The sequence below is a fragment of the Danio rerio genome, chromosome 4, assembly GCF_052040795.2.
Source record: "Danio rerio strain M-AB ecotype USA chromosome 4, GRCz13ab, whole genome shotgun sequence".
Classification (NCBI taxonomy): Eukaryota; Metazoa; Chordata; class Actinopteri; order Cypriniformes; family Danionidae; genus Danio; species Danio rerio.
The window spans coordinates 44,489,023-44,512,500 of NC_141024.2; the positions used below are offsets into that span (position 1 = coordinate 44,489,023).

A 23,478-nucleotide genomic window follows, 5' to 3' on the forward strand; every position below is an offset into this window, starting at 1 on the left:
TGCATGTGGAAGGTCCATATCCTATGAAGCCAAAAGGACAACGTTACCTGCAAATGGCAGAGACAGTCCTAGCCTGCACCTAAAATTCTGTCAGTAAATTTTTTTTATATTTTAAATAACACATTAACAAAATAAAATAAATAAATAGATAGATATTGTAGTGGTGGAAGGGGAAGTAGGATGGCTTGTTCCACCATAAACCGAGATGGAGCTTTCTCAGGAGGCATGGACTAGTGAGTGAGATGTCTCAGACTGAAGGTGTAATAATGAAATAAATGCTCAGGAAGCCCCAACCCTTTTTCATCAACTGGCTGTTGCAATGTACTCCTATGCAACCTAGAATGCTTATCCTCTTATCAGAGCAATGGTTCTCAATTGTGGTGCTTGTGCAAAATGAGTGGACAACCGTCCCAAATTAATTTAATCTCTTATTACTAGATCTTAGAATCCCACCTGAGAAACCACAAAAGCAAAGATTTGACTTATCTTCATCTGCTTAAGATCAGTTTGCACCAGATGAGCAAGAGATGACATTTGTTTGTGTTTCTTTTGCCGACTGGCCTCTACAAAACACGGCGTTCCTGATGGATTGGTGACTCAGCTTCAGTGACGTCCTTAAGATTCACTCGCTTGTGAGTGGAAATTGTCCTGGGTTACCAGGGTGACAAACTCTGCTGAGAGTCGGTTTGCAGAAGTTTTTTTAGCAGTTTCGGCGGTTCCTAAACTTTAAGAGGTTGCATGGAAAGTTTTTTGCGACCTGATTGAGTGGCTGTGCATTGACCGAAAGCAAGGCGAGAGGGGGGAGAGAGCAGCAGCGAGCATGAGCGAGCTAATGCAAAAATCAAGTTTTAAAATAATCTGGTTTGCTCCATCCCAATGGCACTGTCTTCTAATGAGCAGTTGCCATAGAGGGCGGGCCCACGCCCCATACCATTATGCTCAGTGTAAGTCATTAACAGACTAGTTGGTCATTTCATGTGTTAAAATATCTAGTAAGTTTGTTACTATTGTACAACAAATGTTACAAGAAGACATTCCTTCAACATGAAACAGTCAATGAAAAGGTTTTGAAAAGTGATTTATAGCTCAGATTGGAGGCTTCTAGAGGGGATGTAGACCTTCAGCTGTAGGTGGAGGTAAGAGGGTGCAGTGCCAGTGATTTGAACTTGACAAGAGCCTTGTGCAGTAACCAATTCAGGGAGATAAAGAGAGGAGTTACATGGGCTCTCATTGAAGACCAGATGAGCTGCGGCGTTCTGGAGCATCTGTAGAGGATTAAGGGTGCAGGATGGGAATCCAGCTAGAAAAGGACTGTCGGGGTCCAGCCTTGAAATGAAAAGAGTTTGCACTAAAAGTTGTGCAGCATGGCATGATCTGTTAAGAAGAGTCTGATTTTTCTGATGTTGAAAAGTGCAGCTCTGCATGATGGAGCTGTGTTAGCAATGTCCTCTTTGAAGGACAACTGATCATCCAGTATCACCCTAAGATTTCTTACCGAACTACATGGGGTAATGGTGGATGATCCCAGCTTGATTGAGAAATTTTATTGAATTTGTGGAGTTGTAGGGAAGGTGATGTATGCAGATGAGTAAGCAGTTCACTAGCTGGCCTTCGTTACATCTGCTTAAAAGTGTTTGGGAATGTGCCAGTGTGGAGTGAAGGAAGAGGTTGACTTTTTTTTCAGAGGGTGTTGTTTGATGGAGATTTAGGTTGGATTTGGTGGGAAATAGACTGCTAATTTGAGTGTTTATTTGTGTAAAGAAGGAGGCCAGATGATAAGGAGTTGATGGAGAAGCACAGAGCAAAGTATAAAATGTCTTGAATAGTTTGTGGACGTCTGAAGTGGTGTTAAATTTGTAATGGTAGTATGGGGTTTTGGCCGAATGGAGTTGGGAGGCTAATGATGCCAGCTGGGTTTGGTACTTGCTAAGGTCAGTGGAGGCTTTTGATTTGTGCCATGCTCTCTCTGTTGCCCTGGATGCTGTTCAATGTTATCACAGAACATGTCCTAACCCTAAAACTAACTATTTTCCCAGACCATCCGACAGCCAGGGGTTAGAGGGAGTAGGTGCGTTGGGCTGGTGGCGACAGGCAAGATCTAGGACCTAGGCAGGATGTATATTGGAACAAAGTGTTTTTGCTGCACTATTTACATCAAGAAGTGAGAACTGTGTGTGTGAGGGAAGAGAGGATGTAACAGTGAAGGAGAAGTGTGTGGAGGACAAACCAATTTTTACTAGTAGCAATTTAGTTGTTAAAATCAACAATTGAATTCTTGTTATCAACAATTAAGTCTGAATGGCAGCCTACATTTAGTGAAGTTTCACAAACTAATTTGAGAGGAGCATGTGATATGATTGACCACAGCTGGTCTCTCATCTACAATCTTTAGTTAGCCAATCAGATTAATCCAAACTCATAATAAGAAGCCTAGCAAAAAATAACTTCCTTATCTTCGTTTTCCGATGAAAGCTCTTGACAGGACTGCGCCAGCTTCTTCACAAGCTTCTAAAGTTCAACAGAAACGCCAGCCCCAGCTCAACAACACCAAGCTCAGCCTGGAAGCCAACTCGATACCAACGCTCCAATAAGAGGCTGAAAGCCTATCTGCTCTACTTCAGCAAGGACACAATCCCCATCTCCTGCCACTTCAAATCACCACCCACCTTCTCCAGGTTCTTAATGCACCTCCGCAAGATCATCATCCCTCACTGCCAACAGGATAACAATGACCGAACTCCACCAGACCCTCATAAATGCCGGAATCTCCATCCCCAGCCGCTGCAATAAAACAAAACTACTAAACTCTATGAAACCATCTCGTCACCAACTCCACCCCCTCAGGACAGCAGAACCGCTCGCTCCCGCCACATCCCCTATCCTTAACCCACCACAGCTCCGCATTCACAAAATCTCCTCGGACCATCAAAAAAAGCAACTGAGTTAAGCAATAAAAACCAATTACTCAGAACAAGACAAACTGCATCTACCATAACATTCCAAAACATGGATAATCCACCGAATAATGACGCCAATCTCGGACTTACCACCCCTCTTCCTTGGCCTCCAGCTCCACATTCCACTGAAAACTCCAGCCCTACTCTTCCAGTCATCCATTCCACTCTCAACCCTCCTTAAATCTCTCTCCCTTCTAACCTCCCTCACTCTTCAAGCCAGCTTTTTTCTACCCAGTCTTTCTCTACAAGTCCTTCCTCTCCCTTCTCATTTCCCCTCTTTCAGTATCCTTACCTTTTCTCCTCTACATCCCTTCATCAAGCACCCACCTGCATTACTAACCCTTCCCAACAGTCCACCCTCCCTACTCACATTTCTTCCGCACGACCCCCTCCTCCAACACCATCAAGAACCTCATCCTATCAGGTGCTGACATCGATTATTATTCAGTTATACGTGTTACTCAGTGAAATCGGTGTCCCTACTGGGGGGCCATGGATACTGATCTTCACAACAGAGTTTTCTTAGAATGCTGTAATCTTTCCTGCATGGTCTGCCATTCAAATCTGCACATGACCACTTCCTGTCCCTTCATAATCCCCTCCTCTGATAAAGGACTACAAAGATCCACCAGCTACGTACCCTGCCTCTATACCTCTGCTATCCCCATTCTACTTTCTCCTCCCTCTTCTCAAAACCCTCCCCTCTCTGTCTTGTAATAACTTTAATATAGCAAGATGCTTTTGCCATCTCTGCAATTACTTAAAAAAAAACTTTTTTCATATTTTCTGAGAAAGCTTAACAACACCTTGCAACCATGTAGCAACCACCTTGCAACGCTTTAGCAACTGCCTAAAAACACCTTGCAAATGCCTAGCAACACTTTAGCTACCACCTAGCAACACCTTAGCAACCACCTATGAACACCTTAGCAACCACCTAGCAACACCTTAGCAACCACCTAGCAACACCTTAGAAACCGCCTAACCACACCTTAGCAACCACTTAGTAACACCTTAGCAACTGCCTATCAACACCTTAGCAACCGCCTAGCAACAGCTTAGCAACCGTCTTCGTACCCACCTAGCAACTCCTTAGCAACCACCCAGCAACACCTCAGCAACCCCCTAGCAACCGCTTGGCATCACCTTAGCAATTGCTTAGCAACCACCTAACAACTCTTTAGCTACCACCTAGCAACACCTTAGCAACTGTCTAGCAACACCTAGCAACCGCCTAGCAACACCTTGGCAAATGCCTTGGTAACCGCCTATCAACACCTTAGCAACTGCCTAGCAACACCTTAGCAACTGGCTAGCAAAAACTTAGCAACCACCTAGCAACACCTTCGCAACCATCTAACAACAGCTTAGCATCCACCTAACAACCACCTAGCAACACCTTAGCAACCGTCCAGCAACACCTTAGCAACCGCATAGCAACACTCTAGCAACCGCTTGGCAACACCTTTGCAACTGCCTAGCAACACCTTAGCAACCATCTAACAACTCCTTGGCAACCACCAAGCAACACCTTAGCAGATGCCTTGCAATGCCTTAGCAACCGCCTAGCGATACTTTAACAACTGCCTAGCAATACCTTAGCAACAGCTTAGCGACCGCCAAGCAACCACCCAGCGACCATCTAACACATTAGCAACCGCCTAGTAATACCCTAGCATCCACCTAGCAACCACTTAGCAACACCTTAGCAACCGCCTAGCAACACCTTAGCAATTGTTCCCTAGCAGGTTTGAGCTATCAGAACTGTAGCTATGACAACAATTCTCAGAAGAGTTTTGAAGGACAAAATAATCCTGGATCGTGTCAAATCATCATTAACCAAATCTTGCTAACTGAGTTATCCACCTATGAAGAACCCCAGGACAAGATGAACAGTGAATGAAGTAGAAGAAAAGACAATGAAGGAGGAAATGAATAACAATAAAAAAAGGAAGGAGAAAATGAAAATGAAGAGAATGAAGTACAGTTATCAGGACAAGATGGACAGTGGTCACAAATAGACATATTGGACAGTTTTAAAACTTTTTTTAAGAAAGTGGAAAAAGAGGAACTAAATAAGACTGGTCAAGCTGAAGAAATGGCAAATGATGAAGAAACAAGGATGGAAAATATGGATAAGAACAAAGTGGAAAGAGGATTTTTAAGAAGAACTTTTAAGGTAAAACCAAATTTGGATATGGCAAAGAAAAAAGTTTGAACAAAAAACAGCTAAATATGTAAATAGGTATAAAGTGTTAAGGGGACTGAAAGAAGATGGAGAAAATGATGTTTTAAAATATTTTATTTATTTTAAAATGCTTTTAACCTTTGTCTCTTTTAACGGAAGGGGTTGTTGGTTGAGAGCGTTGGAAGGAGATGATGGACAGTAAGGATGTGTAGGTTTTTAATTAAATTTTTATTTATTTTAAGCGTTTTAAATTGTGCTTTTTTATGCAATAAGGGGACTAATGGGAAAAGATAAATTTGAGAAAATAAGAGGGAAATGTAAAAACAAGGAAGTGATAGGTTTACAGGAAACAAACTGGAAAGAACATGCAATGGACGATTTTAAAAAGTTGTGGCAACGGGATATTATATATAATAATGGTGATGGTAAATCTGGAAGAGGTGTCGCTTTTTTAATAAGGTAAGATGTTTTAAACTTTAATAGAATTGTGTATGGAGATAATTATGGGAAATGTTTAGTGATAGAGGTGAACTATAAAAGAAATGAATTACTAATAGCAAATATACATGCACCAACAGAAGATCAAGACAAAAAAAGAGTCTTTTGAGGTTTTAAATGAAGTATTAAAGGGTTTAAAGAAATAATAATGATGGGAGATTTTAATACTGTTTTTAGACAACAAGATATGACTGATGGAATGGTTTTTAAATCGGATATAGGAAGAAAGGAACTAAATGAGTAAATAAAGGAAAATAGCTCAGTAGATATATGGAGGGAAAGGAATAGAGAAAAAAGAGAGTTTTCAAGGAGACAAATAGTGGGGAATTTTATATGTCAAACGAGAATAGATTTTATTTTATGTACTAGAAATATTGAAAATTTTATAGAAAACATACAGTATGAAGAGAACAGTTTTAGTGATCATAAGCTCTTGCATTTTAAAGTGAATATAGAAAACATACAAAAAGGACCAGGGACTTGGATTTTAAACACAACCATTTTAAAAAATCAAGATTATGTTCAAAAAGTCAAAGAAATAATAGAGAAAGAAAAAGAAAATAGAATGTATGATGAAGATAAAAGGATATGGTGGGAAAACACAAAATATCAAATAAGAAAATACACAATCAAATATTGCGCAGTACTACAAAGATGTAAAAAGTATACAGAAAAAGAAGTTAAAAGATCCTTAGAAAAAGAATTAAACAAGGAAAATAAAGATATTGAAAAAATCAAAGAAATAGAGCAAAAATTACGAGATTTAGAAGAAGACAAATATAAGGGGGCAATGTTGAGGAGCAGATCTAAATACACAGTAGAAGGGGAAAAATGCACGAAATTCTTTTTTGATTTAGAGAAGCAAAGAGGTAAAGCAGGAATACTAAAGGAAATTAAAGGGAGGAATGGAAAAATTGCGAAAGGAAACATAGAAATACTAGAAGAAATCAAACATTTTTATGAAGATCTATTTAAAGCAAAAGGTATTGATGAAGAAAAAGAAAGGAAGATTCTAAATTATATAAAAGTAAAACTAGAAAAAGATGACAACAAAGAATGTGACAGAGAAATAGAAGAAGAAGAGATTGAAATTGCAATATATCAACTAAATAAAAAGAAAAGTCCAGGTATAGATGGAATAGGAAATGAATTTTATATTGTTTTTAAAGATATTTTAAAAGGAATACTTAAAGAAGTTTTTAAAGAAATTTTTAAATGTAAAGAGATGAATGAAAGAATGGGGATGGGATTAATGAAGTTAATATACAAAAGAAAAGGAGCAAAAACTGAATTACAAAATTATAGACCAATAACAATGTTGAATACAGATTTAAAGATTTTAGCAAAAGTTTTAGCGAATAGATTGAAGGAAGTAATGCCTAAATTAATTAAATCAAACCAAGCATATGCAATAAAAGGGAGAGATATAGCAGATGTAACAATGAGTATTAAAAGCACAATAGATTATTTACAAGAAAAGAAGATGAATGGTTTTTTAATTAGTGTAGATTTTGAAAAGGCTTTTGACAGAGTCGAACATACTTACTTATTTGATGTACTCAAAACATTTGGATTTGGAGAGAATTTTATTAATTGGATTCAAATTTTATATAATGGGGCTTTTACAAAAGTAAAATGTAATGGTTTTTTAACAGATTGTTTTAAAATTACAAGATCAATTAGACAAGGATGTCCTCTTTCAGCGCTATTATATTCCCTAGTCGCAGAACCTTTAGGGTTAGCAATAAAACAAGAAACTAAAATTAAAGGAATAAAAATAGAAGAAGAGGAGGATGAAGGAAAAATATACCAGTATGCTGATGATACAACAATAATAGTGAAGGATAAAAAGAGTGTAAAAGAAGCCATGAAAAAAGTACAGGAGTTTTGTAAGGGTACAGGAAGCAAAATAAATGAAAATAAAACACAATATATGAGGTTTGGTAAAGCAGATATTTTAACAGATTGTTTCCAATTTAGAGAAGTAGAAGAACTGAAAATTTTAGGAATTTTAATTGGTAAAAATGAAAGAAAAGCAACAGAAAAGATGTGGGATGATCTAATAAGAGGAATAGAATCAAGATTAAATTTTTGGAGAATGAGAGAACTTTGCTTAAAGGGTAAAGCCTTAATATTAAATGTTTTAATGACATCAAAGCTATGGTATAAATTATATGTAACAGAAATGCCATGTTGGATAGAAGCGAGATTGAAAAAGTGTGTTCAAGATTTTTTATGGGAGGGGAAACCCCCAAGAATTGCGTACAATACAATAATAGGAGCAACAGAAGAAGGAGGGATAGGATTGATGGATATTAAACAAAGGAAGAATTGTCTTAGAGTGAAAATAGTTAAAAAGCTTTTACAAGAGGAGAACTCAACAGAATGGAAAAAGGTTATGAAATATTTTTTAAACAAAGTTGGCAATTTGAACTTAGGAAAAGACATTCTTTGGTTAAAAACAAAAAACTGGATGACGGAAAAGTTACCAGGGTTTTATCAAGAAATTTTAAGTGCATGGGGGAAATTTTTAGACTGAGTATTTTACCAAGTAAAGGGAAGAGAAAACTTGCTAAATCAACCTTTGTTTTTAAATAAAAGTATTTTAAAAGAAGGGAAGGAACTATTTTTTAAAAAATGGATGGATGTCGGGATTTTAAGAATAAGGGATGTTCTTTATGAATTCAAAAAGGGATTTTTAACTAAGCAATATATAGTAGACTTAATGGAAGAAGCTAAAGAGGAATACAGTGTGAAGGAAATAGAAAATAAACTTGAAACGGTCAAAGGTGCCATACCAAAAGAATGGATTACAAGAATAGAAAATATGGAAGAATGTGGGAATGAAAAAGTCATACATGTCTATTTAAAAGGAAAGCTTTGTAATTTTAAAGATTGTTTACTGAAAGACTTTTATGTGTATTTTAGAGATAGTGTATTTCAAGAACCAATAGCAAATAACTTTTGGGTACAAAGATTGAATAGTGTGAAAAAGGAAAATATATGGAAAAACATGAGAGGGAAAATAATAGAAACAAGATTGGAATGTTTTGAATATTTTATAAGACACAAGGCAATTTTTACTGAGTGCATTTTAACAAAGATACATATAGAACAAAATGCAACATGTAAGGTTTGTTTTCAAGAAGATGAAGGAATTTTACACCTGTTTTTATATGGTAAAGAATTAGAATGTTTTTACATGAAATGCCAAAAAATGCTAAAAGATTTATTGAAAGATTGGGATGAAGAACAATTGGAATGGAATACTCTGGTGATGTTCGGATGGAATATGCAAAACAAAAACAAAAAGTTTGTAAATCTTCTTATAATGATGATTAAAAAATGTGTGTGGGAAAGAAGAAATGTAGCAAAACAGGAAAAAGTTGTTTTAAATGTGTGGAATGTACTAAAACGAAAAATGGAAAGATACATAGAAAGACTGTACTGGTATTTTAAAGGAGAAGATATGTTACCAAGCTTTTATGATGTGTTTAATGATGAAGTGTATAATGTTTTAAGTGGTTTAAATTGGAAAATGCCCAAAGAGGATGTTATGTTATGAAGAATGTTGATTTTAATGTAATTGTTTTGTGAAATTTCTTGAAGTATTTAAATGTTAATGTAATGTGATTATTTTTTAATAAAAAAAAAAAAATGCCCGATCTCATCTGAACTCGGAAGTAAAGCGGGGTTGGGCCTGGTTAGTACTTGGATGGGAGACCGCCTGGGAATACCAGGTGCTGTAAGCTTTTGGAAGTCCTTCATTTGGCAGCTGATAGACTTCCCCGTGTCACAGCTTCGCTGCCATTATTTTTTCTCGCCTTCAAGGGCATTGTTTCTCTGTCGGTGCTGTGTCGATGCCAGCTGAGCTGCGCTCGTTCCCTGGTGCTGCGCCTGTTTTAAATAGCCAACTCTTGACAGCCTCTTTCGCTTACAGCCATACCACCCTGGAAATGCCTGAGGCGCTATTGAGCAAGGAAGGAAGTGTGAAGATTGGTAGAAGAAGTAGTGTGAGAACACTTTTTGTTTTGAAAGCTTTTTTTTTCTTTCTAGTTTTTGGATTGTTTTTTCTTTAAGAAGACCAAAAGAGGATCAAGAAGGTTTTTAGTTGGAGTTTATCACTTCCCACTCTGCATTTTTGCTGTTTGGGGAATCTTTATTTTTGTTTGTCTACTGGACTGCTAAAGACAACGGCTAAACAGCATTAAGATGGAAAAACAAAGAGGTGAGCAGATTGTAAGCATGGATGGAGATGATGGCCAAGGAAGACGTGTTTTTCAGAAAAAGCTAACAGTATTGGTTGAAATTGTGGGAGAAGATAAAATTACAATGATGGAGCTTTTGAAGAAAGTGAGAGAAGATTGTGGTGTTGTAATTGGCTGCAGATATAAGAACCCAAAAGAGTATGAATTAACTATGAATGAAGAGGAAGGGAAAGAAAAAATACTGGATGGGCTGAAGATAAAAAACAGCCGGATAATGGTAAAGGAAATAAACAACAATGAGATGGTGGTCTCTTTTCTGAATCTGCCAACATACATTGAAGATGAGGAAATAATTGGAAAACTAACTGAATGGGGAGTGAAAGCAGCTTCACCTGTCAAAAGAAGAATGTGGCCAGGAACGGATATTGCAGATGGAACACGATTTCTAAAAGTTAAGTTCACAGATACTGTGAAATCGCTACCATACTCAACAAAGTTTGAGACGCTGACAGGAACAGAACATTTTAGGGTCATACATGACAGACAGGTGAAAGTCTGCAGAGTCTGTATCCAACCAGGGCACATTGTAAGAGACTGCCCTAACTTTAAGTGTTATAAATGTGGCATTCAGGGTCATTATGTGCGCGAATGTGACAAAGGAAAATGCAAGTTGTGTAAGATGGTCACTGCAATGTGTGTATGCAGAATTCCAGAGGAAGAAATCATGGGAAGCTCTCTGGATCTATATGAAAGTGTGGAGGAGGCAATAACAGGAAAGGAAAAAGATGAAGAAGATGAACAGAATGAAGAAGATATAATGGTAGAACGAAGGGCTGGAGAAGAAGTACAAGAGCCGATGGATGACTCACAAGATGCCATGGGAAAATTCCCGCAGAAGCAAGTGGTTCAAGAGGAAGAGGAATTATTAATTGAAGGAGGAGGGAATGGTAAGAAAGGAGGTCAAGAAAAAGCGAACCAAGATGGGAAGGAGCACAAGGAAAATCAAAGGGGAAGAGACTTCATGACGAGAATTTTAGAGACACCACTGATACAACTGGAGGAGGAAATGGACATGAGTGCCGGAAATATCAAGATGCTGAAAAGGAAAATGAAAGGCACTGAAGAAGAGACTACAAAAAAGTAAGATCTGAAGACAGTTTCAAATGTGGGTTCTCCTCTTTTTTATACTATATGCAATGTGTGACTTGCTGAAAATTGCCTGTTTGAACTGCAATGGACTAAGAGAAATGGAAAAGTTTGAGAGGGTGATTAGAAAGTTCAAAACAGATGTAATTTGTTTGCAAGAAACACATTGGTCAAATGATAAAATGAGTGATATAAAAAAAGTTTGGGGAGAAGAGATTTATGTAAATCATGGAAGTCAGAGAGCATGCGGTGTGGCGATTTTGCTTAAAATACATACATAATGTAAAGCAAATACATAACGATGGTAATGGTAGATTGTTGGGAATAGACTTCGTGTATTACAATGAATCCTTTAGATTGCTTAATTTATATGCTCCTAACATAGAAACTGAAAGAAAAGAGGTTTTTAAAACAATGAAACCACTGTGCACAGGCAACTGCATAGTAGTTGGAGATTTTAATGTTTGGTGCACAAGGCTTGATGTGTCAAAAAGTATTAATTTTAAATCAGATGCATCCAGAAGATACTTAAATGAATTAATGCAAAGTGAGAACATGGTGGATGCCTGGAGGGAGGAGAACCCATTCAAGAGGGAATTCTCAAGAAGGCAAATAGTATTAGGGGTTTTAAAACAAAGTCGTATAGACTTATGTTTAGTAAAAAGGGAAATATTGCAGTATGTGAAAAATGTAAGTTATAAGTTTATTGAAATAGGAGATCATGCTGCTATGATTGTAAAGATGAGTTTAAATTTAGAATCAAGGGGTGGGGGGATGTGGTGCCTGAATGCAAGTTTATTAAAAGAAGAGGCATATAGGGAAAGCATTGAAAGATGTATAAGGTATGAAATGGAAAATCCATTATTTGAAAATAATGTATGCGAGTGGTGGGAGGATTTGAAAGAGAAAATAAAAATAAGAAGTATACGATATTCAAAACAGAGGAACTTTAAGAGAAAAATGGAGATGGAAAGCATGAGAAATAATTTAGAGAAAGAAGCAGAGAAAATAGAAAACAACCCTGAGTACACAAAAGAAAACTTTCTGAGGATAAAAGGGGTATTGGAGATGTATGAAACAGAAAAATGTGAAGGTGCAAAAGTGAGAAGCAGGGCAAAGTATGCACTTGAAGGGGAGAGGTGTACAAAATACTTTCTAAATTTGGAAAAGGGAAAGCAGAGGAAAAATTACATTACAGAACTAAAAAATGAAAATGGTGAAAAGATTACAGATTATGTAAAAATATTGGAAACAGTACAATTATTTTATGAAAGACTTTTTAAGAAAGAGAATACAAAACAGGAATATGTGGACAAAGTTTTAAATACTGTAAACGTTAAGTTAAGTGATGAAGAAAGGGAGACATGTGAAGGAGATATAAACATAGAAGAAATAAAACAAGCAATAAAAGAAACAAAAGTGAATAAAAGTCCAGGGTCAGATGGGTTAACGCATGAGTTTTATAAAACTTTTGAAGAGATATTAACACCGATACTGATGAAATTATTTAAACATATGGAAGAAAGAAGAGAGATACCAGAATCAACAGGTTTGGGAGTAATCACCATACTTTACAAGAATAAAGGCAGTCCGTTAAATTTGGAAAATTATAGACCTTTAAGTCTTTTAAACACAGATTATAAGATTCTAACAAAAATTTTAGCTAATAGAATAAAAAGAGTAGTGCGAAGCATAATATCACCTAATCAAGCTTATGGCATACCAGGGAGGGACATCACTGACACAATATGCACAATTAGAGATGTTGTGAGCAGCATGGACAAAGATGGAGAAGGAGGATTAATGCTATGCATTGACCTAAATAAAGCATTTGACAGGGTAGAACACAATTTCATGGAACAAGCAATGAGAAGATATGGGTTTGGAGAGAAGATTTTAAATTGGATAAAGCTGTTGTACAAAAATGCAAAAAGTTGTGTAAAAGTGAATGGAGTTTTAACAAACACCTTTCCATTGGAAAGATCAGTGAGGCAGGGATGTCCGTTGTCAGCGATGCTATACTCAATATCTATAGAATCGCTGGCAACACTAGTAAAGCAAGATAAGGAAATAAGAGGAATTCAAATACCATATGGTGGTGTGAGTTTAATTCATCAGTACGCAGATGATACAACGTTCACAGTAAGGGACATGAGAAGTATAAAACGAATAATGAATCATATAGAAGTATATGGGAAAGCATCAGGAGCTAAAATCAATATAGAAAAATCTGAAATAATGAGTATAGGTGGGGTGGGGTTGAGTGGGTGTGATATACCTTTCAAAGTTGCAAAAGAACAAACAGTGATTATTGGAGTTAATATAGGAGTAAATACAAAAGAAGCAACAAATGCCACATGGACGGGTATCTTAAATAAAATTAAAAAAGTTTTAGGATACTGGAAATTAAGAGAATTAAGACTAAAGGGCAAAATCACAGTTGTGAATTCATTGCTTCTAACTAAATGTAACTATATTTTAGGTGCAGTTGACTTACCGGTGTGGGTTTTAAATGAGATAAAAGAGGTTCTGAATAATTTCATATGGGGAGGGAAAGGAGTCAAAATATCCAACAAAACATTAATAGCAGACTACACAGAAGGAGGTTTAAAGCTGATTGATCTTAATGTTAAAAAGAAAGCATTAAGAGTGAAAATAATGAAAAAACTTCTATATGGTAATGAGGAATTTGGGTGGAAAGGATTCATGAGAGAATATTTGAGTAAAAGTAGTGGATGTGGAGAAGAAGGGGTTTTCATGTCTTTAAAGAAACCAATGTATGAAAACATACCTGTATTTTATCAAGAAGTATGCAGTGCTTGGTCTGAATTTGTAAAGGAAGTGGGATATGAGTGTGAAAATATAAATCAAATACATAAGCAGCCAGTATTTCTGAATCCAAAGATACAGATGAGAGGGAGAATGTTTTATAATAGACTGTATATGAAAGCTGGAATAAGACAAGTAAAAGACATGGTATATGAATTTGTCAAAGGTTTTTTACCAAACAGAGCTATTTATGACTCTGTGGTGGAGTGGGATGATGAAATTAAAAAATCACAAGTAGACTCTGTATGTGAAAACATCAGAGTTAGCTTACCAAAGAGATGGGTTGAAATGATTGAGAAAGAAAGTGCCAAACCAGGAAATTGGGGAATGCCAGAAATGTTTATTGTCAAAAATGGTAAAAAGATATGTTTATCTGATGTAATAACAAAAACTATATATGGAATATTTGTGGAAAAGGAAATCAAACTGCCTGCATCTGAAAATGTGTGGCCAAAATTGTTCCCAAATTTAAATGTTAAAACAATTTGGAAAAATTTAAATGTGAAATATAACAGCTTAGACTGTGAAAATTTAGATTTTAAGTTACGGCATAATAGAATATACACAAAGGTTGTGATTCATCAAATAAACAGAAATGTAAACAGGGAGTGTGATGTATGTAAGTCTGATCCAGAGACCCTGATGCACATTTTCTTTGAATGTAAGGAGCTGGGATTTTTTCATGAAAAACTGAAACAACTGATAAAAGACAATTGGGGGAAAAATGCACAAGGAAATGAATGGAAACAACTGTTCTTATTTGGAAAAAATACAAATTGCAAAGACAAAAATGTAAATTTATGTAATTTTTTTCTGAGTCATGCAAGGTATGCAATATGGGCAAGGAGGAATATGGCATATTTTGAAGCAAAAATAATAGACGTGAATGTCATGTTTAAAAGTGTAGTTAGAAAGAATGTGTATTTAATGTGGAAATATCTAAGAAAAGATGTTTTTGAGGAAGCTTTTATTCATGAAAGTGAGCTTATAACGGTAGACCACAAAAAGGGATTGATGCTTAATTTTTAAGTTGATTGGAAAAAATAAGATGACTGATATGCTAGATATGAGTGAATGTGAAATGTCATGTTTATGATGGTTTGGTAGCAATGTATAATGTACAGATTGTTCCTTGTATATGATTTATGAAATGTTTACATATAATGTATTTCATTTTTAAGTTTTTTCAATAAAAAAAAAAAAAAAAAAAAAAAAAAAAGGAAATGCCCGATCTCATCTGAACTCGGAAGTAAAGCAGGGTCGGGCCTGGTTAGTACTTGGATGGGAGACCGCCTGGGAATACCAGGTGCTGTAAGCTTTTCGAAGTGCTTCATTTGGCAGCTGCTTTAAATAGCCAACGCTTGACAGCCTCTTTCGCTTACGGCCATACCACCCTGGAAATGCCCGATCTCATCTGAACTCGGAAGTAAAGCAGGGTCGGGCCTGGTTAGTACTTGGATGGGAGACCGCCTGGGAATACCAGGTGCTGTAAGCTTTTCGAAGTGCTTCATTTGGCAGCTGCTTTAAATAGCCAACGCTTGACCGCCTCTTTCGCTTACGGCCATACCACCCTGGAAATGCCCGATCTCATCTGAACTCGGAAGTAAAGCAGGGTCGGGCCTGGTTAGTACTTGGATGGGAGACCGCCTGGGAATACCAGGTGCTGTAAGCTTTTCGAAGTGCTTCATTTGGCAGCTGCTTTAAATAGCCAACGCTTGACCGCCTCTTTCGCTTACGGCCATACCACCCTGGAAATGCCCGATCTCATCTGAACTCGGAAGTAAAGCAGGGTCGGGCCTGGTTAGTACTTGGATGGGAGACCGCCTGGGAATACCAGGTGCTGTAAGCTTTTCGAAGTGCTTCATTTGGCAGCTGCTTTAAATAGCCAACGCTTGACCGCCTCTTTCGCTTACGGCCATACCACCCTGGAAATGCCCGATCTCATCTGAACTTGGAAGTAAAGCAGGGTTGGGCCTGGTTAGTACTTGGATGGGAGACCGCCTGGGAATACCAGGTGCTGTAAGCTTTTCGAAGTGCTTCATTTGGCAGCTGCTTTAAATAGCCAACGCTTGACCGCCTCTTTCGCTTACGGCCATACCACCCTGGAAATGCCCGATCTCATCTGAACTCGGAAGTAAAGCAGGGTCGGGCCTGGTTAGTACTTGGATGGGAGACCGCCTGGGAGTACCAGGTGCTGTAAGCTTTTCGAAGTGCTTCATTTGGCAGCTGCTTTAAATAGCCAACGCTTGACCGCCTCTTTCGCTTATGGCCATACCACCCTGGAAATGCCCGATCTCATCTGAACTCGGAAGTAAAGCAGGGTCGGGCCTGGTTAGTACTTGGATGGGAGACCGCCTGGGAATACCAGGTGCTGTAAGCTTTTCGAAGTGCTTCATTTGGCAGCTGCTTTAAAAAGCCAACGCTTGACCGCCTCTTTCGCTTACGGCCATACCACCCTGGAAATGCCCGATCTCATCTGAACTCGGAAGTAAAGCAGGGTCGGGCCTGGTTAGTACTTGGATGGGAGACCGCCTGGGAATACCAGGTGCTGTAAGCTTTTCGAAGTGCTTCATTTGGCAGCTGCTTTAAATAGCCAACGCTTGACAGCCTCTTTCGCTTACGGCCATACCACCCTGGAAATGCCCGATCTCATCTGAACTCGGAAGTAAAGCAGGGTCGGGCCTGGTTAGTACTTGGATGGGAGACCGCCTGGGAATACCAGGTGCTGTAAGCTTTTCGAAGTGCTTCATTTGGCAGCTGCTTTAAATAGCCAACGCTTGACAGCCTCTTTCGCTTACGGCCATACCACCCTGGAAATGCCCGATCTCATCTGAACTCGGAAGTAAAGCAGGGTCGGGCCTGGTTAGTACTTGGATGGGAGACCGCCTGGGAATACCAGGTGCTGTAAGCTTTTCGAAGTGCTTCATTTGGCAGCTGATTTAAATAGCCAACGCTTGACCGCTTCTTTCGCTTACGGCCATACCACCCTGGAAATACCCGATCTCATCTGAACTCGGAAGTAAAGCAGGGTCGGGCCTGGTTAGTACTTTGATGGGAGACCGCCTGGGAATACCAGGTGCTGTAAGCTTTTCGAAGTGCTTCATTTGGCAGCTGCTTTAAATAGCCAACGCTTGACAGCCTCTTTCGCTTACGGCCATACCACCCTGGAAATGCCCGATCTCATCTGAACTCGGAAGTAAAGCAGGGTCGGCCCTGGTTAGTACTTGGATGGGAGACCGCCTGGGAATACCAGGTGCTGTAAGCTTTTCGAAGTGCTTCATTTGGCAGCTGCTTTAAATAGCCAATGCTTGACCGCCTCTTTCGCTTACGGCCATACCACCCTGGAAATGCCCGATCTCATCTGAACTCGGAAGTAAAGCAGGGTCGGGCCTGGTTAGTACTTGGATGGGAGACCGCCTGGGAATACCAGGTGCTGTAAGCTTTTCGAAGTGCTTCATTTGGCAGCTGCTTTAAATAGCCAACGCTTGACAGCCTCTTTCGCTTACGGCCATACCACGCTGGAAATGCCCGATCTCATCTGAACTTGGAAGTAAAGCAGGGTCGGGCCTGGTTAGTACTTGGATGGGAGACCGCCTGGGAATACCAGGTGCTGTAAGCTTTTCGAAGTGCTTCATTTGGCAGCTGCTTTAAATAGCCAACGCTTGACTGCCTCTTTCGCTTACGGCCATACCACCCTGGAAATGCCCGATCTCATCTGAACTCGGAAGTAAAGCAGGGTCGGGCCTGGTTAGTACTTGGATGGGAGACCGCCTGGGAATACCAGGTGCTGTAAGCTTTTCGAAGTGCTTCATTTGGCAGCTGCTTTAAATAGCCAACGCTTGACAGCCTCTTTCGCTTACGGCCATACCACCCTGGAAATGCCCGATCTCATCTGAACTCGGAAGTAAAGCAGGGTCGGGCCTGGTTAGTACTTGGATGGGAGACCGCCTGGGAATACCAGGTGCTGTAAGCTTTTCGAAGTGCTTCATTTGGCAGCTGCTTTAAATAGCCAACGCTTGACAGCCTCTTTCGCTTACGGCCATACCAACCTGGAAATGCCCGATCTCATCTGAACTCGGAAGTAAAGCAGGGTCGGGCCTGGTTAGTACTTGGATGGGAGACCGCCTGGGAATACCAGGTGCTGTAAGCTTTTCGAAGTGCTTCATTTGGCAGCTGCTTTAAATAGCCAACGCTTGACAGCCTCTTTCGCTTACGGCCATACCACCCTGGAAATGCCCGATCTCATCTGAACTCAGAAGTTAAGCAGGGTCGGGCCTGGTTAGTACTTGGATGGGAGACCGCCTGGGAATACCAGGTGCTGTAAGCTTTTCGAAGTGCTTCATTTGGCAGCTGCTTTAAATAGCCAACGCTTGACAGCCTCTTTCGCTTACGGCCATACCACCCTGGAAATGCCCGATCTCATCTGAACTCGGAAGTAAATCAGGGTCGGGCCTGGTTAGTACTTAGATGGGAGACCGCCTGGGAATACCAGGTGCTGTAAGCTTTTCGAAGTGCTTCATTTGGCAGCTGCTTTAAATAGCCAACGCTTCACAGCCTCTTTCGCTTACGGCCATACCACCCTGGAAATGACCGATCTCATCTGAACTCGGAAGTGAAGCAGGGTTGGGCCTGGTTAGTACTTGGATGGGAGACCGCCTGGGAATACAAGGTGCTGTAAGCTTTTCGAAGTGCTTCATTTGGCAGCTGCTTTAAATAGCCAACGCTTGACAGCCTCTTTCGCTTACGGCCATACCACCCTGGAAATGCCCGATCTCATCTGAACTCGGAAGTAAAGCAGGGTCGGGCCTGGTTAGTACTTGGATGGGAGACCGCCTGGGAATACCAGGTGCTGTAAGCTTTTTGAAGTGCTTCATTTGGCAGCTGCTTTAAATAGCCAACGCTTGACAGCCTCTTTCACTTACAGCCATACCACCCTGGAAATGCCCGATCTCATCTGAACTCGGAAGTGAAGCAGGGTCGGGCCTGGTTAGTACTTGGATGGGAGACCGCCTGGGAATATCAGGTGCTGTCAGCTTTTCGAAGTGCTTCATTTGGCAGCTACTTTAAATAGCCAACGCTTGACAGCCTCTTTCGCTTATGGCCATACCACCCTGGAAATGCCCGATCTCATCTGAACTCGGAAGTAAAGCAGGGTCGGGCCTGGTTAGTACTTGGATGGGAGACCGCCTGGGAATACCAGGTGCTGTAAGCTTTTCGAAGTGCTTCATTTGGCAGCTGCTTTAAATAGCCAACGCTTGACAGCCTCTTTCGCTTACGGCCATACCACCCTGGAAATGCCCGATCTCATCTGAACTCGGAAGTAAAGCAGGGTCGGGCCTGGTTAGTACTTGGATGGGAGACCGCCTGGGAATACCAGGTGCTGTAAGCTTTTCGAAGTGCTTCATTTGGCAGCTGCTTTAAATAGCCAACGCTTGACAGCCTCTTTCGCTTACGGCCATACCACCCTGGAAATGCCCGATCTCATCTGAACTCGGAAGTAAAGCAGGGTCGGGCCTGGTTAGTACTTGGATGGGAGACAGCCTGGGAATACCAGGTGCCGTAAGCTTTTCGAAGTGCTTCATTTGGCAGCTGCTTTAAATAGCCAACGCTTGACAGCCTCTTTCGCTTACGGCCATACCACCCTGGAAATGCCCGATCTCATCTGAACTCGGAAGTAAAGCAGGGTCGGGCCTGGTTAGTACTTGGATGGGAGACCGCCTGGGAATACCAGGTGCCGTAAGCTTTTCGAAGTGCTTCATTTGGCAGCTGCTTTAAATAGCCAACACTTGACGGCGTCTTTCGCTTACGGCCATACCACCCTGGAAATGCCCGATCTCATCTGAACTCGGAAGTAAAGCAGGCTCGGGCCTGGTTAGTACTTGGATGGGAGACCGCCTGGGAATACCAGGTGCTGTAAGCTTTTCGAAGTCCTTCATTTGGCAGCTGATAGACTTCCCCATGTCACAGCTTCGCTGCCATTATTTTTTCTCGCCTTCAAGGGCATTGTTTCTCTGTCGGTGCTGTGTCGATGCCAGCTGAGCTGCGCTCGTTCCCTGGTGCTGCGCCTGTTTTACATAGCCAACACTAGACAGCCTCTTTCGCTTACGGCCATACCACCCTGGACACGCCCTCTAGTGTGAGTTAGAGTTGGTGCACTGCAGGAAGTGTGAGGCGGCAGAAGGAAGAGAGAGGCTCTTCCATTTTGGCAGTTTTGTTTTTTATTTTTAGTTTTTGTATTACAAAGTTTACTTTAATTGTTTTTTCAGTTAAAGATTATTTTTAACTAACCCCAAACAGTAACACTGTTTTGGGGTTAGTAAAACAACAAAACGGACACTATGGAGAAAGAGAATGGACAGGACACAAATGGAAAAAGGAACAGAGAACAAGGAAATGCTACTAACATGCTTGAAAGGACTCAAAATGAAGATGCCAGAGAAAACAGCAATGAGACATGGGCAACAGTTGTTTCAAAGAAAAAAGAAGGAAAAGGAGGCGATCAAGAAAAGAAAGGGGATCTACAATCAACTGCAAGTATTGAAAGTGTAAAGAATACTGAAGGACAAAGGAATGCTTTAAGTCAAAAATAAAGAAGCAAGCAAGATATCAAAGAGAGTACAAGAAGGAAGCCACACTAACAATGATGGTAAGAGACATTGAAAACTCTACTATAAACAACATAATCAAAGCAGTGGAAGACAAAGTCGGGATTGGCAAATTACTTGGACTGAGAAGAAAAAACAACAATGAATTTGAACTGACAATGGAAAGTGAAAAAGAATGCGAGATATTGTTAAACGGACTGATGATTAATGGAGAAGAATGTGAGATGAAAAAGCTGTGTGCAACAGAAAAAATGGTATCTTTCCTGAACTTGCCCAGTTATATACAGGATGAGGAGATACAACAAAAACTAAGTAATTGGGGAGTAACTCCGATACTTCCAATAAGAAGAAAATATCATCCGGGAACAATGGTGGCAGATGGAACACGCTTTGTCAGAGTAAAATTTCCCAAAGAAGTGAAATCTTTACCGTACAATGTTGGCTTCATGACGGAAGAAGGGATGCAATATTTCAGAGTGATTCATGATAATCAACTGAAAATGTGCAGACTCTGCTCCAGTACAGAGCATGAGAAGAAAGACTGCCCAAATTTCACATGCAGGAGATGTCTTCAGCAGGGGCATTATGTGCGGGACTGCGAAGTTCCGCAGTGCCAGGGCTGCGAGAGGGCATTGACACGATGTAACTGTGAAAAAGAGGAGGAAGTTGAAAGGATGGAAATACAAGCATCACTTGAAAATACGGCAACAGAAAGGAAGGAGGACAAAACAGGAGAAGAAAAAAACACAGAAGAGAACAGAAATGAGCAAGAGGATAAAGAAATGGAACTGGGAGAAGGAGCAAACAAGGAAGAAGGAGAACCAAATAATAGACAATTTGCTGACGAACAATATGATGAGGACACTACAGAACTGAACATTGAAGAGAGACAGGAGAAAACAAGGACTGAGGACAATGAAATAAGAGCAATAAATGAGGTAAGAGGAATGGATTTTGAAAGGGGGAATTATGGACTGGAAAAAAAAGAAAAAGGAAAAAAGATAAAAGATTTAAAATCAAGATCTAAAAGTGGCTTAAACATTGAAATGGTTCTACAACGGCAAAAAATAAGAAGAGAAGAGATTAAAGAAAGAATGGAAAGGAAGAAATTTGAAAAGGGAGATGCAAGAAACATTTGTTTAAGTGACAGTGACTCAGAATGAATGGTGGTTATTGGTTTATCCAATAATTATACTAATGAGTAATGTATGTGTGGTATCATTGAATGTAAGAGGATTGTCCAAATGTGAAAAGTTTGAAAGATTAACGTGTTTAACAAAAAAGTGTGATATATTATGTTTACAAGAGACAAAGTGGGAAAATGAGATTAAAAATGAAATGAGAAAATTATGGAATGGTGAAATATTTAGTAATGGGAATATAGAAAAGAATAGAGGAGTAGCAATTTTAATAAAAAGAGGGATTTTTGAGAAAGTAGAATTAGACTATAAAGACACTAATGGAAGAATAATAATTGTAAAAGTTCTGTATGGTGGGAAAAGTTTTAGAGTATGCAACATACATGCACCAAATGAGGAAAAGGACAAATATAACTTTTATAAGGAAATAGATAAGCTAATAGAAAAGAATGAAAACATATTTATTTTAGGAGATTTTAATATTGCCATGCAAAGAATAGATATAGATGACTCAATGAATTTTAGAACAGACAGAGGGAGGAATGAACTACAAAATTTGATGAGAAAATGTGATTTGGTAGACGTATGGAGAGAGCGAAATGGTATGAAAAGAGAGTATTCAAGAAGAGAAATTGCAAATAGGATTTTAAAGCAAAGTAGAATTGACTTGTTTTTATGTAAAAAAAAAAAGAAGTACAATATGTTAACACAATTTTATATAAAACCTATAGTGAAAGTGATCATGATTTTTTATGGATAACAATGAATTTTAATGAGATTGAAAAAGGACCCGGAGTGTGGATACTCAACACTGAGCTGTTAAAAATAGAAAGTTATAAAATGAATATAGAAAATATAATAATTAATAGTGTAAATGATGAAATGTTTGAAACAGAAACAGGTTTATGGTGGGATAATCTGAAAAATAGAATAAAAGAATACTCAATAAATATATCAGAAAAAATACAAAAGGCCAAAAAATTCAAAGAAAATAAAATTAGAAAAGAATGGAATGAAGAAATGAGTAAAGTAAATGGGATAAATGTTGACAAAATAATTGAATTACAGGAAAAGCTGAAGAAAATTGAAGAAGAAAAGTGTAAAGGAGTAATTATTAGAAGCAGAGCTAAAGACATTGTAGAAGGAGAAAGAAGTACAAAATACTTTTATGAATTAGAAAAAACAAGACAGAGAGCAGCTATAATAAAATGTATAAAAACACAAGATGGGAAAGCTGTAGAGGACAAAGAGGGAATTTTAAATGAAACTAGACGATTTTATAAGGAATTATTTACAGAAAATGGAGTAAATATAAATGATGAACATTTTTATTAGGAAAAATAACAGCAAAATTAAATAAAGAAGACAAGGAAATGTTTGAGAGTGAGATAACAGATTTAGAAATAGAAACAGCTATTGATCAGTCGAGAAATGGGAAAAGTCCAAGAATAGATGGACTACCAGTTGAGTTTTATAAAGTTTTTAAAAATGTTTTAATTCCTATTTTAAATGAAATATACAGTGATATTTATGAAAAAGGGGAGTTAACTAATAGTATGAAGAAAGGAATGGTGAAAATGATTTATAAAAGAAATGGAGACAAAGGAGACTTAAAAAATTATCGACCCTTAAGCATGCTGAACACGGACTATAAAATTTTAGCAAAGGTTTTAGCTAATAGATTGAAAGTAGTTGTACCTAACATAATCAAAACAAATCAAGCATATGCAGTTTTAAAAAGAGACATAACTGATGTCATAAACAATATAAGAGATATAATATGGTATATGAGAGAGGAAAAAGAAACAGGATATATAATTAGTGTCGATTTAGAAAAAGCTTTTGATAGAGTGGAACACAAATATATGATGGATGTAATGGAGAGATTTGGTTTTGGAGAAAGATACT

General features: G+C 38.9%; 1 protein-coding gene and 26 non-coding genes across 27 annotated transcripts in view; all 27 read left to right on the forward strand.

Annotated features, from left to right (window-relative positions):
• LOC148681160 (protein NLRC3-like) overlaps positions 1-23,478 on the forward strand; it is a 345,676-nt gene that overhangs the window by 213,220 nt on the left and 108,978 nt on the right. The gene's annotated exons all lie outside the window — the stretch shown is intronic.
• LOC148681209 (5S ribosomal RNA) lies at positions 15,203-15,321 on the forward strand. The gene has a single exon (XR_015943357.1). It is a non-coding gene; the product is annotated as a 5S ribosomal RNA (ribosomal RNA).
• On the forward strand, positions 15,380-15,498 carry LOC148681210 (5S ribosomal RNA). Its single transcript, XR_015943358.1, has one exon. It is a non-coding gene; the product is annotated as a 5S ribosomal RNA (ribosomal RNA).
• Positions 15,557-15,675, forward strand: LOC148681211 (5S ribosomal RNA). The gene has a single exon (XR_015943359.1). It is a non-coding gene; the product is annotated as a 5S ribosomal RNA (ribosomal RNA).
• LOC148681212 (5S ribosomal RNA) lies at positions 15,734-15,852 on the forward strand. The gene has a single exon (XR_015944416.1). It is a non-coding gene; the product is annotated as a 5S ribosomal RNA (ribosomal RNA).
• On the forward strand, positions 15,911-16,029 carry LOC148681213 (5S ribosomal RNA). The gene has a single exon (XR_015944343.1). It is a non-coding gene; the product is annotated as a 5S ribosomal RNA (ribosomal RNA).
• LOC148681214 (5S ribosomal RNA) lies at positions 16,088-16,206 on the forward strand. Its single transcript, XR_015944353.1, has one exon. It is a non-coding gene; the product is annotated as a 5S ribosomal RNA (ribosomal RNA).
• Positions 16,265-16,383, forward strand: LOC148681215 (5S ribosomal RNA). The gene has a single exon (XR_015943360.1). It is a non-coding gene; the product is annotated as a 5S ribosomal RNA (ribosomal RNA).
• LOC148681216 (5S ribosomal RNA) lies at positions 16,442-16,560 on the forward strand. The gene has a single exon (XR_015943361.1). It is a non-coding gene; the product is annotated as a 5S ribosomal RNA (ribosomal RNA).
• Positions 16,619-16,737, forward strand: LOC148681217 (5S ribosomal RNA). Its single transcript, XR_015943363.1, has one exon. It is a non-coding gene; the product is annotated as a 5S ribosomal RNA (ribosomal RNA).
• On the forward strand, positions 16,796-16,914 carry LOC148681218 (5S ribosomal RNA). The gene has a single exon (XR_015943339.1). It is a non-coding gene; the product is annotated as a 5S ribosomal RNA (ribosomal RNA).
• On the forward strand, positions 16,973-17,091 carry LOC148681219 (5S ribosomal RNA). Its single transcript, XR_015944533.1, has one exon. It is a non-coding gene; the product is annotated as a 5S ribosomal RNA (ribosomal RNA).
• Positions 17,150-17,268, forward strand: LOC148681220 (5S ribosomal RNA). Its single transcript, XR_015943364.1, has one exon. It is a non-coding gene; the product is annotated as a 5S ribosomal RNA (ribosomal RNA).
• LOC148681221 (5S ribosomal RNA) lies at positions 17,327-17,445 on the forward strand. The gene has a single exon (XR_015943221.1). It is a non-coding gene; the product is annotated as a 5S ribosomal RNA (ribosomal RNA).
• Positions 17,504-17,622, forward strand: LOC148681222 (5S ribosomal RNA). Its single transcript, XR_015943365.1, has one exon. It is a non-coding gene; the product is annotated as a 5S ribosomal RNA (ribosomal RNA).
• LOC148681223 (5S ribosomal RNA) lies at positions 17,681-17,799 on the forward strand. The gene has a single exon (XR_015943366.1). It is a non-coding gene; the product is annotated as a 5S ribosomal RNA (ribosomal RNA).
• On the forward strand, positions 17,858-17,976 carry LOC148681224 (5S ribosomal RNA). Its single transcript, XR_015944483.1, has one exon. It is a non-coding gene; the product is annotated as a 5S ribosomal RNA (ribosomal RNA).
• LOC148681225 (5S ribosomal RNA) lies at positions 18,035-18,153 on the forward strand. Its single transcript, XR_015944390.1, has one exon. It is a non-coding gene; the product is annotated as a 5S ribosomal RNA (ribosomal RNA).
• LOC148681226 (5S ribosomal RNA) lies at positions 18,212-18,330 on the forward strand. The gene has a single exon (XR_015944446.1). It is a non-coding gene; the product is annotated as a 5S ribosomal RNA (ribosomal RNA).
• On the forward strand, positions 18,389-18,507 carry LOC148681227 (5S ribosomal RNA). The gene has a single exon (XR_015943236.1). It is a non-coding gene; the product is annotated as a 5S ribosomal RNA (ribosomal RNA).
• Positions 18,566-18,684, forward strand: LOC148681228 (5S ribosomal RNA). Its single transcript, XR_015943367.1, has one exon. It is a non-coding gene; the product is annotated as a 5S ribosomal RNA (ribosomal RNA).
• LOC148681229 (5S ribosomal RNA) lies at positions 18,743-18,861 on the forward strand. Its single transcript, XR_015943239.1, has one exon. It is a non-coding gene; the product is annotated as a 5S ribosomal RNA (ribosomal RNA).
• On the forward strand, positions 18,920-19,038 carry LOC148681230 (5S ribosomal RNA). Its single transcript, XR_015944354.1, has one exon. It is a non-coding gene; the product is annotated as a 5S ribosomal RNA (ribosomal RNA).
• LOC148681231 (5S ribosomal RNA) lies at positions 19,097-19,215 on the forward strand. The gene has a single exon (XR_015943368.1). It is a non-coding gene; the product is annotated as a 5S ribosomal RNA (ribosomal RNA).
• On the forward strand, positions 19,274-19,392 carry LOC148681232 (5S ribosomal RNA). The gene has a single exon (XR_015944560.1). It is a non-coding gene; the product is annotated as a 5S ribosomal RNA (ribosomal RNA).
• Positions 19,451-19,569, forward strand: LOC148681233 (5S ribosomal RNA). The gene has a single exon (XR_015943341.1). It is a non-coding gene; the product is annotated as a 5S ribosomal RNA (ribosomal RNA).
• On the forward strand, positions 19,628-19,746 carry LOC148681234 (5S ribosomal RNA). Its single transcript, XR_015944500.1, has one exon. It is a non-coding gene; the product is annotated as a 5S ribosomal RNA (ribosomal RNA).